Raw genomic sequence first — 13,083 nt, forward strand, 5'->3', positions numbered from 1 at the left:
TCCTTCTCCTCCACACCCCACCTCAGATAATGTCTGATCACCTCTGGCCAGCTTTCAACAGCTTTCAACTGGGGGAGGTCTCAGTTCAGTTCAGGCAGAACCCCCACAACCCCTGATGTCTTTCTCTTAGTAATTTTCCATCCACTGATCCCACGTCCTTGCCCACAAATTCCCTCTTGCTCACACCATATTCAGAGTTGAGCCCACCTCTACCCGCTGCAAAATCCTACTTCTGTGCTTTAAGTATTGAGTTGGCCTCTCCCCTTTTGAGTGAAATCTTCCTTACTCTGCTTTTCTTTTTTTTTTTTTTTTTTTTTTTGCTATTTCTTTGGGCCGCTCCTGCGGCATATGGAGGTTCCCAGGCTAGGGGTCGAATCGGAGCTGTAGCCACTGGCCTACGCCAGAGCCACAGCAACGTGGGATCCAAGCCGAGTCTGTAACCTACACCACAGCTCACGGCCACGCCGGATCGTTAACCCACTGAACAAGGGAAGGGACCGAACCCGCAACCTCATGGTTCCTAGTCGGATTCGTTAACCACTGCGCCATGACGGGAACTCCACTCTGCTTTTCTTTTCAGCGCCTGCAGCATATGGGAGTTCCTGGGCTAGGGAGAGAACGCACACCGCAGCAGTGACCCAAGCTGCTGCAATGACAATGTCATTTCCTTAACCCACTGCAGCACAGGAGAACTTCTTTCTTACTGTGCTTTAACACGTGCCATTGAATTTTTCCCACACACACACATACACGATGTTGAAACATTCTTTCTTTCAGATGGACAGGATATATAATCCAGAAGTCCAGTATGAAGAATAGAGAAGAGGAAAACTGATCTTATTGGCTCCGCATTTGAGCAGCAGGCTGGCATCCCTCATCTCACATTTTCTCTTGCTTCCCAGGCTAGTTCCTACAATACTTTTATTAAACTTGAGAAATCCACACAACAGTTTGAAAATCCTTAATTGGGTCCAACCTCTTCCTTTGCTGCTCTTTTACTAAAAGAAAGTCTAACAAGGAAGCCACTGACGGCAGGGGAGTCGCCCAATGGCACTCAGCTGACCTGGACCCCAAACTCACTTGCCCCAACTCTGAGCTTTGAGCCATTTCAGTTTTGTTTTGTCTATGTACTCTTATAAGCAGAGAACTCCAAATTGGGCTTAAGCATTGTCTAATAAATTCAGCGAGAAAATTTAGAGCCCAGAGATTTGATGGGCCGATGGAAACGCAGTTTCACGATGACTCTCAGAAGACAGGTCAGTGATTTTGACAGACAAAAATCATTGTGTACGTTTGGCAGGAGGTGCCGAAGAGACTAGAGGTAGGAAAAGGCATGATGGGTAAGAGAGCCTCAATTTAAATTCTACAGTTCACCTAGCCCTAAGTTACCAACCTCCTCATGAACCTGTGTTAAGGTTAGTCTCATAACCCTGTGATGCCGTAGGATAGTGGTTCTCAGCTGGGGTGATCTGGCCATGCACGGGCTATTTGGCAATATCTGCAGACTTCGGATGCTGCTGAATATCCTACAAAGCACAGGACATTCCCACCTAAGAATTACCTGGCCCCAAATGTCAATAGTGCCCAGGGTGAGATAACTTGCTTGAGGATTTAGCCATCACTCTCAAATACAAGGTTTCTGAATTATCCAGTTAAATCCTTACCCTCACTTTAATGTGCCATATAATTAAAACTCAGTACTAAATTGGACAATAAGCCATAGGTGGGTACAGCAAACATGTTCCAGCCTTTTGGGGGAGGTCTCATTCTGATGGGAGAGGTGGGTGTACTGGGTACAAAAGACTGCCCTGTCACAGGCAGTGGGAGAGAGGAGACGGGGGTGGGTGGGTATCTGGATCTTTGGCTGTGTGGGTGGGGTGGCGAGGGAATGGTGTGTGTTCCAAGTTTCTTTGCTGACTTGCCGGGGATCAGATGAGTCAGATAATTGCTCAACTGTGATATGGGGCAAAGAGAGAGGCGGGGGTGGGGGTGGGGATAAAAGAGACGGCACAAACCCTTTTAGTTACTTTGGATCAGCATGGAATAAGAACGGCAGAACCCCATGGAAAACAGATGGTGATAAAAATCAGGGGTAACCTGGCCAGAGGAAACCAGTTAAAAGCACAAACCAGTTAGGTCCAGCCTTTCTTGTGGAACCATGGCTACCTACATGTGGGAAACTTAAAGGACTCCCAGAATCAACCCTCATCTTGGATCCTATTTTCTAAAAGCACTGCCCATGGCCTTGAAAAAAAAAATCTTTCTCCTCTGCCAGCCCAGGAGACAAAGAGCAATGCTTTGCAAAATCCATAAAACAAAAGACTCCAACAGTGTCAAGCCTCTTTAAACAATCACTTGTGCTATGAGGCAAAACAACTGAGACATCCGGATAAGCACTGTGGTGGTATTTTTCATGTTGATTGCAATAACACCATCAAAGCCATGCACATTCTGTGTAAAATCAATGTCTGCTTGTTGGAGGAGGAGGGGGAAGGGGAGAGGCCTGGGGATTTTATCTTGTAAGTCAGCTTTGCAGATAATCGCATGCCCCGGGCTTGGAAAAAATTGATGGTAGATCAATGGTCAGGAACATGAACTGGACTCATTTGTGACTGTGCAGTGCCTGGTGTTCCCTGGGAATCTTGGGATACAGAAAAGAGATGCCAGTGGGTGGGGTGGGGTGTGCCGAGGTGCTATTTTTGAGTAGGCTGGTAGAGTCTTGGCATTATTTGCAAGGTAACTAGAAGGACTGCTTTGGGAGGGTTCAAATACTAGAAAAGACGAGCACACAGTGGGACAGGATTTCCAGGGGCTGGAGGCTGCTCCCATCTAATAAGGCAGGGGTGTGAGTGTTGAGTGTGTGAGTTGTGTGTACACATGCACAAGCAACCCTTTACCCTTGGGGAAGGCAAAGTTGAGTTTGTGTCAAGGAAATGTGTTACTGAACCAAACTCAAGTCCACTCCCCCACATGCAATAAAGTACAACTTTTGTATATTACGAGGTATCAGTATAAGAAGAAAGGGTGGCTCCAAACTCTGGGGAGGGTTTCAGCAAAGCATTTTCAAAGTCAAGGTGAGGGAAGGGTGTCACAAGGTATGTGATCAGCTTCTGCATAATCTGGTCGGTTGATGGTGAGGTGGCGTCATAGGGGTTAACATTATCAATCCTTAGGCACTAGAAGGTCTGGAGGCTATGTACTTATGAGCATCAAATAGTTAATGTCTTCTGTTTGGTGGTGGTTTTAGCATCTGAAAAACTCAGGAAATATGCATCAGATACTCTTGGCTACCTAAGTCAGAGCGGAGCTAAAGCAGAGGAGACGGGCGAGGGGCCTGCCCTAGGAAGGCTCCATAGGGTCTTGCTCGGTTCCACTTTTCCAAGTTATTTTTGTCCCAATCAAGGGTATAGCTAGTTCCTTTGTTTCATAGACTAGGGAAATACTTACTCAGGTTCAGGGTGAAGCAGATGGGTTGAACTGTGAGTCTAACTTGGCACCAGACTCCTTATGTTTGGCCCATGGTTTCTTCAGTTCTTCTTTATTGTCAAGAATAAGGGAGCTGATGAGGAAGGAATAAGGAAGAGAGAACAATCACTTACTATTTCCTCATTTCCAGATACAGATCCTGTGGGACTTCAAGGCCTCTCTGATGAGATAAACTCAAAGAGCTTCTGGGATGAAAATTACCAGACCCTTATCCCCCACCAGTCTCACCACAACAGTTACAAAGTCCCTGAACCTCTCCCCCTCAGCAACCTGGCCTACTTCCCCCTGCCCCATGTTAGGAAAGGTATTTGGCCCATTCCTCACCCCACCCCTATAGGGGTATCATACACCCCCAACCAACCAGCAAGTGTATCATAACACCCCTCTTTCCCCAATCACTCCGCAGCAGGTGTATCGTAAGACCTCTCCTCTCTCCTTTGTCCCTGGCCTATAAAAACAGACAGGACCATTAGCCTGGGGTACGCAGGCCCACTGTGTTAGCAGCATTTTCTGCCTCAATAAATTCAGCTTTTTTTTCCACTCTGCCCTGAGTCTGGAAATTTTTTTCCAATCCACGCACCAAACACACTAGATCCTATGAGAATGGACCCTTTTCTTCCAAATTTCCCCTCAAAATGGTTGCAATTCCCTTTCACTGACGGAGGGAGTCGACTCTTCCCTTTATTGATCCCCTTGAGGATTAAGTGAGTTATTTCACTTAAAATACTTAGCTTAATAAAGATCGCAGCTAGTGTGTTTTCATCATTTTTGTTGTCTACACCTTAGAAACACAAAAACCAACAGAGGTTCAGACAGCTCTTCACCTGGCCTTTCTGGGGAAAAAATCCAAATTATACAGAGTCAAGGTGGGATGGTAAAGGGGAGGGGAGAGAGGAGATAAAGTGCCCTTGGCAGTGCACCCATCTATCTACACCATCAGTTTGCTTTCCCCAAGTACACAGCAATCTTCCCACCAGGAACTCAGACTAGTATGTCCCCTTTCAGAGTCCCCCTGCTCTGCCCCCCTAACTCCTCTGTCCTTTTAAGCCTCACTCTCCTCTAGAGTTCTCCACTTTCTCCAATATCTCCTCTTTCCTGATTTGGTACTTTTCCCTGAGACGGCATAAACCTCAACCCTTCTCTGGTATCTATAATTCTTCCAGCTTCTTATTTACACACTTCTATTCTAGGTGGGGTGGGGGACACATTTTAAGCTCCCACCATAGAAGAGGCAGACAGGATGTAGGGGGGTCATTACTGTTCCTGATGTGTCATTGACTTTCTTTTTTCCCTTCAACATCTCAAAGCATCTGAGAAAGAAATTCAACATAACTTTTGATGACTTAGTGCCCTATCTGAGTCTCTTTGTAGTCCTACCATTGGGGTATCCTTAGCCTTATAACCTACTTGTCCATCTTCTGTCCTTGGATATACACCAAAGTCACCTTGAATTATCCTGATGCCAGAAGACACCTTTTGACTGCACTTGAACCCCGAGAGGCATATGCTAGAGGAGGGAGTAAGTATCTTTCTACAGATTGTAGTTGGTGCTCATTTAATCAGAGCCCTTACTTTCTATTGCTATTTCAACTCAGGCTGGTGTCTGTCTTTCCCCAAATAATAGTGCACTTTACACACTATCTTACGCTCCTCATTGATTGGTTGCTATGTTTTATGCTTAGCTCCTCAACTAGACTGTAAACTCCTTGAGGACAATGGCTATTTTTTTTCTCTTTCTCTGGGTCCCACAGGGTACCTAGCCCAGTTTCTGGTTCTTAGTGAGTATGTACAGGCTATTGTGTAAGGAACCATCACCACTTTAAAGCTGTTGATGGAAATTTATTAGTGATTTAGCTTGATACCTTCTTTCTACCTTATTGAACCTTTTTCTTGAAGTCCCCAGACCCCATTAAAGCTTATCTATCCAGACCCACCATCCTTAGCATCATTTCTCTTTACTTCCTCTAATTTAATTATTGGAAAACCATGCTATAAAACCATTTTATTTCCAAATGAGGTCATTTACCATCTCTGAGGCCAGGTCTCAAGTGTTCTCTCTGAAGCCAGTTTCTCTTTATAAGAATAATCACCACTAAATATGTTTGTCTTTAGAAAGAAATTCTTTTAGAAATTAGGCCCACAGAGAGAAGTCATAAGATTCTGGGGAGTGGTGCCAGTTACACAGTAGTTAATTTTGAATCCTAGACTAGAGGGAGTCCCTGGGTTAGGACAGAAGGTCTCCATAAAACATTCTCTCTTGCTCACATTTCAAAGTACATGCAACAAGCAGGGGTTTGGGGTGCATGTTCCAGATGAGCTAGAGCCAAGGAACATATAGCCTTAGCTTCTGTGTACCAGGAACTTGGACCTTAACAGAGGTTGCTGGTGCTAGCAGCCAGCCAGGTGAGAGCTATGCTTGTCCAACAGAGGCCAACTGCTCGATGGAGGAAGGGGATCTGGAGATGAGCTTTGTTTGGCTTTAACCCTGGGCCTGTGGTGACCCAGCTGTGGGCTGGGGGAGGGGGGCAATGGACACGTCCCATGATCTCCCTAAGCATCATTTTTGTCAGTATATAAATAAAATGGAGGTCGGCTTGTGATGTGGGACTAGATGATCTATAAGATTCTTTCACTGGGGATTGTTAAAAAAAAAACTAAGCCCAACCAAGCTTCTACAGAGGGATAATGCAATATAAGGCTTCTGTTGGACCTCTGGTGCCAGGAGCTGCATGCTATTTTTATGGAGACTCTTTAGCACATAAGGCCGTTCTCCTTTCTGGTATGGTAAGTTATTACTCTAGGTCTCTGCCTTTGGACTGGAACGCAAAACTAATTCAGCTTCCTTATTCAATTATATGGTGTAGGATGACTGAAGGAGGAGATAAAAGAGGTACATAACTTATTCTCCCTCTTAGTGAGCTTTCAAGCCTGTCCAGAATGTGATTTGGCCAACTTACTGGACCTTAGTTTTTTATTCCTAAAATGGTGATAATTGTCTACCTCAGAGAATTACTGAGAAAAGGGTGGGATCAGGATGAGGAGCTGAGGCATGCTTCTAAAAGACCATTAAAAAAAAAAAAAAAACCCTCAGCCACTGAGATAAATATTTTAGTGCAACATTGCAAAAAATTAAAATGAATGCAAACAATCCATGATGAGCAAAATACCATCATTTTAAAGAAAGACAGGATCAGTAGCATTGTTTTCTTCTTTATTTTAGGTTCCGATGGGAACAGCCTAGTACTTGGACTCGTACTGATCTTAAGAATTTGATGAATGGCTAAAAAATACTTGGGCATGGCTTATCTAAATCTGACTTTTATCTGGATCTTTAATCCTGTCTAAAGCATGTCATACGACCTGCGTTAAGCCAAAAGGTTGTAAAGTTGGCTAGTGTCCATCCTAAATGTGGACCCTAGAACTTATTCCATTTTTGGTGTGATCTGTGAAGGCCTAGGACAGATACTGAGGGGAAGAAATAGAAATATTTGTCTCCTCTTTCTTTGCAAAGCTGGAAAGCTTGTTCATAGAAGCCATGTCTTCAGGACAGTGCAGTTTATGATTTTTTTCTGTGCTACCTTCATGACATACCTAGACAGTCATATACAGGTAATTACTGTCTGAAGTGAGTGTGAATTATGATTCTCAATGATACCTCCTTGTGATTTGTTGCAATATAAATAATGGTGATTTACTGCAGCTTCACCAACTGCTCTGTTGGTGATGGATCATAATAGTAGATCATGATAATTACGAAATCAGCACAGGGCTGTTTTCCCCTTGTAATTCAATTGTAACACAACCACCAAGGCCGCTGAACATCACAGCCTGTCTGCTGGATGCTGGATTGTGTTCAAGAGGGGTACTTTGGTCTTTCACGTAATTCACAGCAGTTCATCTCTAATAATTTGCCCAGGTGGTTGTAGTATTACAGATTGACGGCACTTTACTTGTTGATTTTGATTCTAGATGCAAATTAAAATTCCAATTGTCATTCTTAGACCACAGGAATTAACAGGGAAATGCTGAAGGTCTGGGGAGGCCTGAGCAGGTGACAGAAGCCAGATCCCTCTCCTCCCTCCTCCCCTAGAGCCCCTTCCCTGACTCAGGCCTGGGTTGTGTCATGTGGACTGTGTCAGAGTGTTTATTAATTTTTCTGATTTACATGGAAGAACTTTTTCTCCAAAGAACACAAGATACCTGTCATTTTGGACTCTGCTTTAAACAACTCTAATCTATAAAAATCAACTTCATTTAGAACACTGACTTCCCAAACTGAATGCAAAGATGTTAGTTCCAGGAGTTCTCTGAAAAAAAGGAGTACCTGTGGTTAGCTTACATTGGAAGATACTTGGGTTAACCTAAATGAGGGATATGTAAAGACAGAAATAAATGAACACTTTTTAAAAGGTAAGTGAAATCTTGTTTTCCATTGCAGAGCTTCTTGGAGTCTTTGCTTTGATGGTGGGTACAGTGAATGTTTATGAAAAAACATGGTATGCAGTTTCTTAACTGTGGTCTATCCCTATCTCAGCCAGATGGACTAAAGAGGGCAGTCAAGTCTTCACCAATCCTTCCATCACCTAGGGGCCTAGCAGCTGAGGATCCTTCCTTGTCACTGCTATGGTTCTGGTCACTGCTGTGGTGCAATTTGCTATCTGGCCTGGGAACTTGCACATGCTGGGGGCATGGTCAGAAAAAAAAGGGGTGGGTAGAGATAAATAATAAAATCAGGAGTTTGGTATTAACATATACACACTACTATATATTAAACAGATAACCATCAAGGACCTACTATATAGCACAGGGAACCATACTCAATATTTTTAAATAAACGATAAAGGGAAAAGAATGTGAAAAAATAAGGATATGTATGCATGTATAGCTGAAACATCCTGCTATACACTGAAACATAACATTGTAAAGGAACTATATCTCCAAAAAAAAAAAAAAGAAAAGAAAGAAAGAGAGGGAAATAAAGTAAAAAGAAGCAGTCGGATGTGGTGATGTCCTGCTCTCCCCGTCTAAACAGCGCTAGGAGACACCAAATTACTGAAAATATTAATCCTTAGCCAACATGGTACACCTAATAATATAGGACTCAATGTAAAAAATACCAAATCACTGATTCTTTTTTTTTTTCTTTTGTCTTTTTGTCTTTTTTGTTGTTGTTGCTATTTCTTGGGCCGCTCTCGCGGCATATGGAGGTTCCCAGGCTAGGGGTTGAATCGGAGCTGTAGCCACCGGCCTACGCCAGAGCCACAGCAACGTGGGATCCGAGCCGCGTTTGCAACCTACACCACAGCTCACGGCAACGCCGGATCGTTAACCCACTGAGCAAGGCCAGGGACCGAACCCGCAACGTCATGGTTCCTAGTCGGATTCGTTAACCACTGTGCCACGACGGGAACTCCACTGATTCTTTTTTAGAAACAGGAGCTGAACCTACTCATATCAGAAACACCGCTATATCTACTCACAGGACTCTTCTGTTGGTCCCTCCGCGGAGGAAATAATATTCTGAAGTTGCTGGGTGTCGCTCCCAAGTATATTTCCAGACGGTCATTCACGACAAACGACCACGGAGGGGTCTGTCTGCAGACCTCTCGCCTCCGCGGTAGCTTGGTGTAGTGAGGAAGGCCAGGGTGCTACAAGCAGCTGGACTCCAGCTCTCCAGCCCTGCAAAAACCTCAGACTCCAGGACATTTTCACTTTGCGCCCACGGTGTGAGTCTCGCGAGAAGCCCTCCCTCGGTGGCGGGATTAGATGGGGTTCTTGCGGGGTCGGCCGAGCCCCGCCCCTACGTCCATGCGTGAGCGTGAGCTCCTCGCCTGGTCCTGGGTAGTGCACCTGTTGCCCTCCAGGTTGCCCGTCAGGTTCCGAGGCCCACCGGGGACAACCCCATTGCCCTGGGAAGCTCTCTCTGGAGTCGTCACGGTGAGGGAGGTGGGCCTGCTCCCTGGTGGGGCGGTTGCCATCTCGTCGTGGTTGCACTGTCTTCGCTGGGGTTGTACGCGGGTGTGGTAGCCATCGATTCTGGCGACGCGACCATGCGAAGAGGGACTGTCATACTTTCCAAACGGACCTCCTTGTGAGGCACCTGGACAAGTCTGAAGGTAGCACAGGCTTTGCCCTCGCCCCGACCACCAACGCTTACTTTTTTAGAAAAAAAATTTTTAAGAAAAAAAGAGTGGGATGAATAATAAAATCAGGAGTTTGGGATTAGTATATACACACTATTATATATGAAATAGACAACCATCAAAGACCTACTGTATAGCACAGGGAACTATACTCAATATTTTATAATAACCTTAAGGGAAAATCTGGGGGAAAAAAAGATAAAAAAAAATAGGTATATATATAAAAAGAAAGAAGTAGCGTCAGATTTCCCTACCCTTATATCTGGAATGAACCCGTGACTTGTTATGACCAATAGACTGAGGCAGAAGTGACCTTGTGTAATTTGGGGGCTGGGCTTGAAGCGATCTGAAGTTTCTCTCCTTTGCATTTGGAACAAACCTTCCTGAAACCCAGCCACAATCCTGATGAAGCTCGTGGTAAAAACGCCTATGTGGGTGAGAACCTAAGCCCAAGTGAGCTCCCAACTGGCACCTGCTACAGCTGGATGAGTGAGGCCACTTTGGACTTCCCGGCCATCTCAAAACCCAAGCCAACACCGTGGGAAGCAGAAGAACCTTCCAGTCAGTCAACAGAATTGTAAGAAAATAGTAAGTTGTTGTTATATTAAGACATTGAATTTGGGGTTGGTTTTCATGCCCAATCGATGACTAAAACACTATTCTTCTTCCTTATTATTATTATTTTTTTATCATGACCCTCTGTTCATTTCTTTCATGGAATTTAGCACAGTTTGTTTACTTGTTTAGTTTTCTCCTATGCTGTGAACTCTCAGAGTACAGGATCCATATTTATTTTACTTATCTCTGTATACCCCCATGTGGCACAGTGACTGGCACAGCGATAGCCATAGCTAAATATTTGTTGAACGTATGAGCATCTTTTAGAAAAGAGCTTTGAAACACCGGTCTAGTTTACAGACAGAATTAGGGTTGACCAATTACATAACAGATCTTTTGCTAAAGCAGAGATTATCAAAGGTTCTCTTAAATTTTGAGCCTCCATGGTACACCTCATGTAGGATGAAACATGGAAAACCCCAAATTACTGAAATTTTTCTAGAAACGTGTACTGGACCTCCTCATATCTGAAACTAAAATTTCTACTCAGAGGCCTTCCTTTTCATCCCTCTGTGGAGGAAACAATATTCTGAGGTTGATGAGTGTCATTCCCAGGTATATTTTTATTTTTTAGTACATAGGCATACAACATAAAAATTTGGAATATACAGCATATATTGTATTACACACCTGTCATCCATTTACATTTGCTTTATTCTTAGTTTTTGAAATTTATTCACCTAATATATGCATGTCTAATTTGTTCATTTTGATTGTGGTAAAGTATTCCATTTTATGACTAAACATCTATCTCCTTCCTGCTAATGGATAATCAATTTTTGTCTATATTTACTAAGGCAGGCTGTGATGAGCATCTTTGTGCCTGTCTCTGTGCATGCTAAGAGTTTATTGTTGCCCTTTTCCAGATGAGCAGATGGAAGCTCAAAGCGCTCTAGGGAATTTGTCTGATGTCAGACAGTTAATCAAGTTAGGGCCGGAATTCAAATTCAGCCCATGTTCTTTCTTTTGCTGCATTTAGCTTCCCCCAAAAGCTAAAAGGTCCTCAGACAGAGGTTATAATGCTTGAGAAGGAGATCTGAGAAAGGAAGCATCATGGGTGCCTCATTGAATTGGGCTGCGATTTGCTTTTTAGTCTCTTGGAGCCAATCACTCAGCAGAGACCTGCAGGGGACCCACTGGTGTGGAGACAGTATAGGATCTAGGAGATAAATGTGGGTCCTTGCTTCTTAGCTTTAAGAAGAGGGGCTTAAAGAAAGTGATTGCATTTGCTGAAAATGGATAGGCCTTGGGCTGTGGGACATGTGGAAGGTGGGCTGGTGAGTTTAGACAGAGGAAGATGTGCTTCTAGAATGCTGAAGTGCAGAGAGGAGCTTGGGGTCTGAGTGTCTCCAGAGCCGCAAGGTGAGTTTGGTTCCTTTGAACTTAGGGGTAAATGTTGCTTGGTGTGTGCCAGCCATCAAATGCCAACGTGGTGACTTTCACCTTGTTTTTTTTGCCTGTTATTTTCTTCACCATTCTTCGTTTTGATTCTGAAGCCCAGCTCTGCCCTTCTTCGCTGGGTGCAGGAATAGTTTAGTGAGGCCCTTGGCATCTTCATTCTACCAACTGCAACAGACCTGTCCTTGGGAGGCTCCCTGAGCCTGTAACACTCACAGTAACATTGAAACATTAGACAGTCAGAGCTAGAAGGATCTCAGAGACCCTAAGGGTACCACCCTCGTTAGGAGATGATAGTCTAAGGACCAGATAGAGACTCACTAAGGGTCTCATCACCACTGAATGGAATACAAAGAATCAGAACCAGGGGGGCCAAACCCTGCCAAGTGTTCCTTTTTTTTTTTTTTTTTTTTTTTTAACGGTGGACCCCCTTGCTCCTGCAGGAACTGTCCAACATGGTCTTTTATGCAGAGCTGGCTCTTTATGGCTTTGCCTGTGGCCAGTTCTTTGCTGTTTCCCTGGGCAGGGTGAGGTCTTGCTATGGGAGAAAGAGGATTCTTATCTATAATTTCTTCCATCCCATTGTCTAATCCAACAGCCTGGTAAGCAGTAGAGAGTTGGGAATATCAAACCCTGTTGATATTACTATGGCCAGCCCTTTTCTTCTACCAGGGATAACAGCAGTTGGCAGTGTCTACCTGGAAGACTGTATTGAAAATGATTCTGAGGCTGATGATCTATGGTCCATTATTGCTGTCTGCCATGAGCATGGGAATGGAGAATGGGAGCATATATGGCATGTGTTTACATTCTTGCCTTCCCCCTTGTCTGATGCCGTTTTGTCCTCAGGGCTCTCCTAAGAGTCTCGAAGGTGCAAAAATGGACATGTTTTTGGACAAACCTTGTGGTGGGTGTTACAAGAGCCACCACTCACATAAGGAGTGTCTTGATCAACTCCACGGTGCACACTAAGCAGGCTCTGTGAACCTCCCGCCTTTCTTCTCCCCCAAGTAGAGCTGCTGACCTAGTTCCCGGCTACTGAGATCCTGACTAATTGTCATCCCTTGCAAGCAGACCTTCACTGAACCTTAGGAGCAGAAAATTCAGAAACAAAAGCAAGAAATAAAAGAGCTGTCAGAAAGAATCTACATAGAACCCTGAAGTTGTGCTTTCATAACTGAATAAATAACTCCTTGAGCAATAATTTGTTTGCAAGCTGTTAATTAGCAGCATAATTAATTTCTGCAGATTATAAATAACAGAGCACAAAGTGGCATTCCCAGTAGAGCCAATGAAAAATTACCTAAACCATTTTAAGAACCAAAAATAGTTCACAACGTAACAGATTTAAAGGGGCTCTAGAATCCGGGTGGTGCCATTTTCTTTTTCCTCTGGGTTAAAAAGAAAGAAAAAAAAATTCCCCAGAAAACTCAACAAC

The 13,083-nt window shown here is 44.1% G+C and overlaps 2 long non-coding RNA genes across 4 annotated transcripts in view; one reads left to right on the forward strand and one right to left on the reverse strand.

The window, feature by feature from the left end:
- LOC106509442 (uncharacterized) overlaps window positions 1–9,221 on the reverse strand; it is a 39,528-nt gene extending 30,307 nt beyond the window's left edge. For both annotated transcript variants that reach the window (XR_002344602.2, XR_014805913.1), the window contains exons 1-2: window positions 8,967–9,221; window positions 3,448–3,559 (exon numbers count right to left, since the gene is read on the reverse strand). This is a non-coding gene — a long non-coding RNA (uncharacterized LOC106509442). The remainder of the gene's footprint in view (window positions 1–3,447; window positions 3,560–8,966) is intronic.
- A 75-nt stretch (window positions 9,222–9,296) lies between these two features.
- The window catches only part of LOC102158585 (uncharacterized), a 327,382-nt gene continuing 323,595 nt past the window's right edge, over window positions 9,297–13,083 (forward strand). For both annotated transcript variants that reach the window (XR_014805912.1, XR_014805911.1), the window contains exons 1-2: window positions 9,297–9,602; window positions 10,024–10,217. This is a non-coding gene — a long non-coding RNA (uncharacterized LOC102158585). The remainder of the gene's footprint in view (window positions 9,603–10,023; window positions 10,218–13,083) is intronic.

The sequence above is a fragment of the Sus scrofa genome, chromosome 6, assembly GCF_054392235.1.
Source record: "Sus scrofa isolate SSC_HxYL_T2T_F1_AM1 chromosome 6, Sscrofa_HxYL_maternal_Yorkshire_Landrace_v2.0, whole genome shotgun sequence".
NCBI classification, from domain to species: Eukaryota; Metazoa; Chordata; class Mammalia; order Artiodactyla; family Suidae; genus Sus; species Sus scrofa.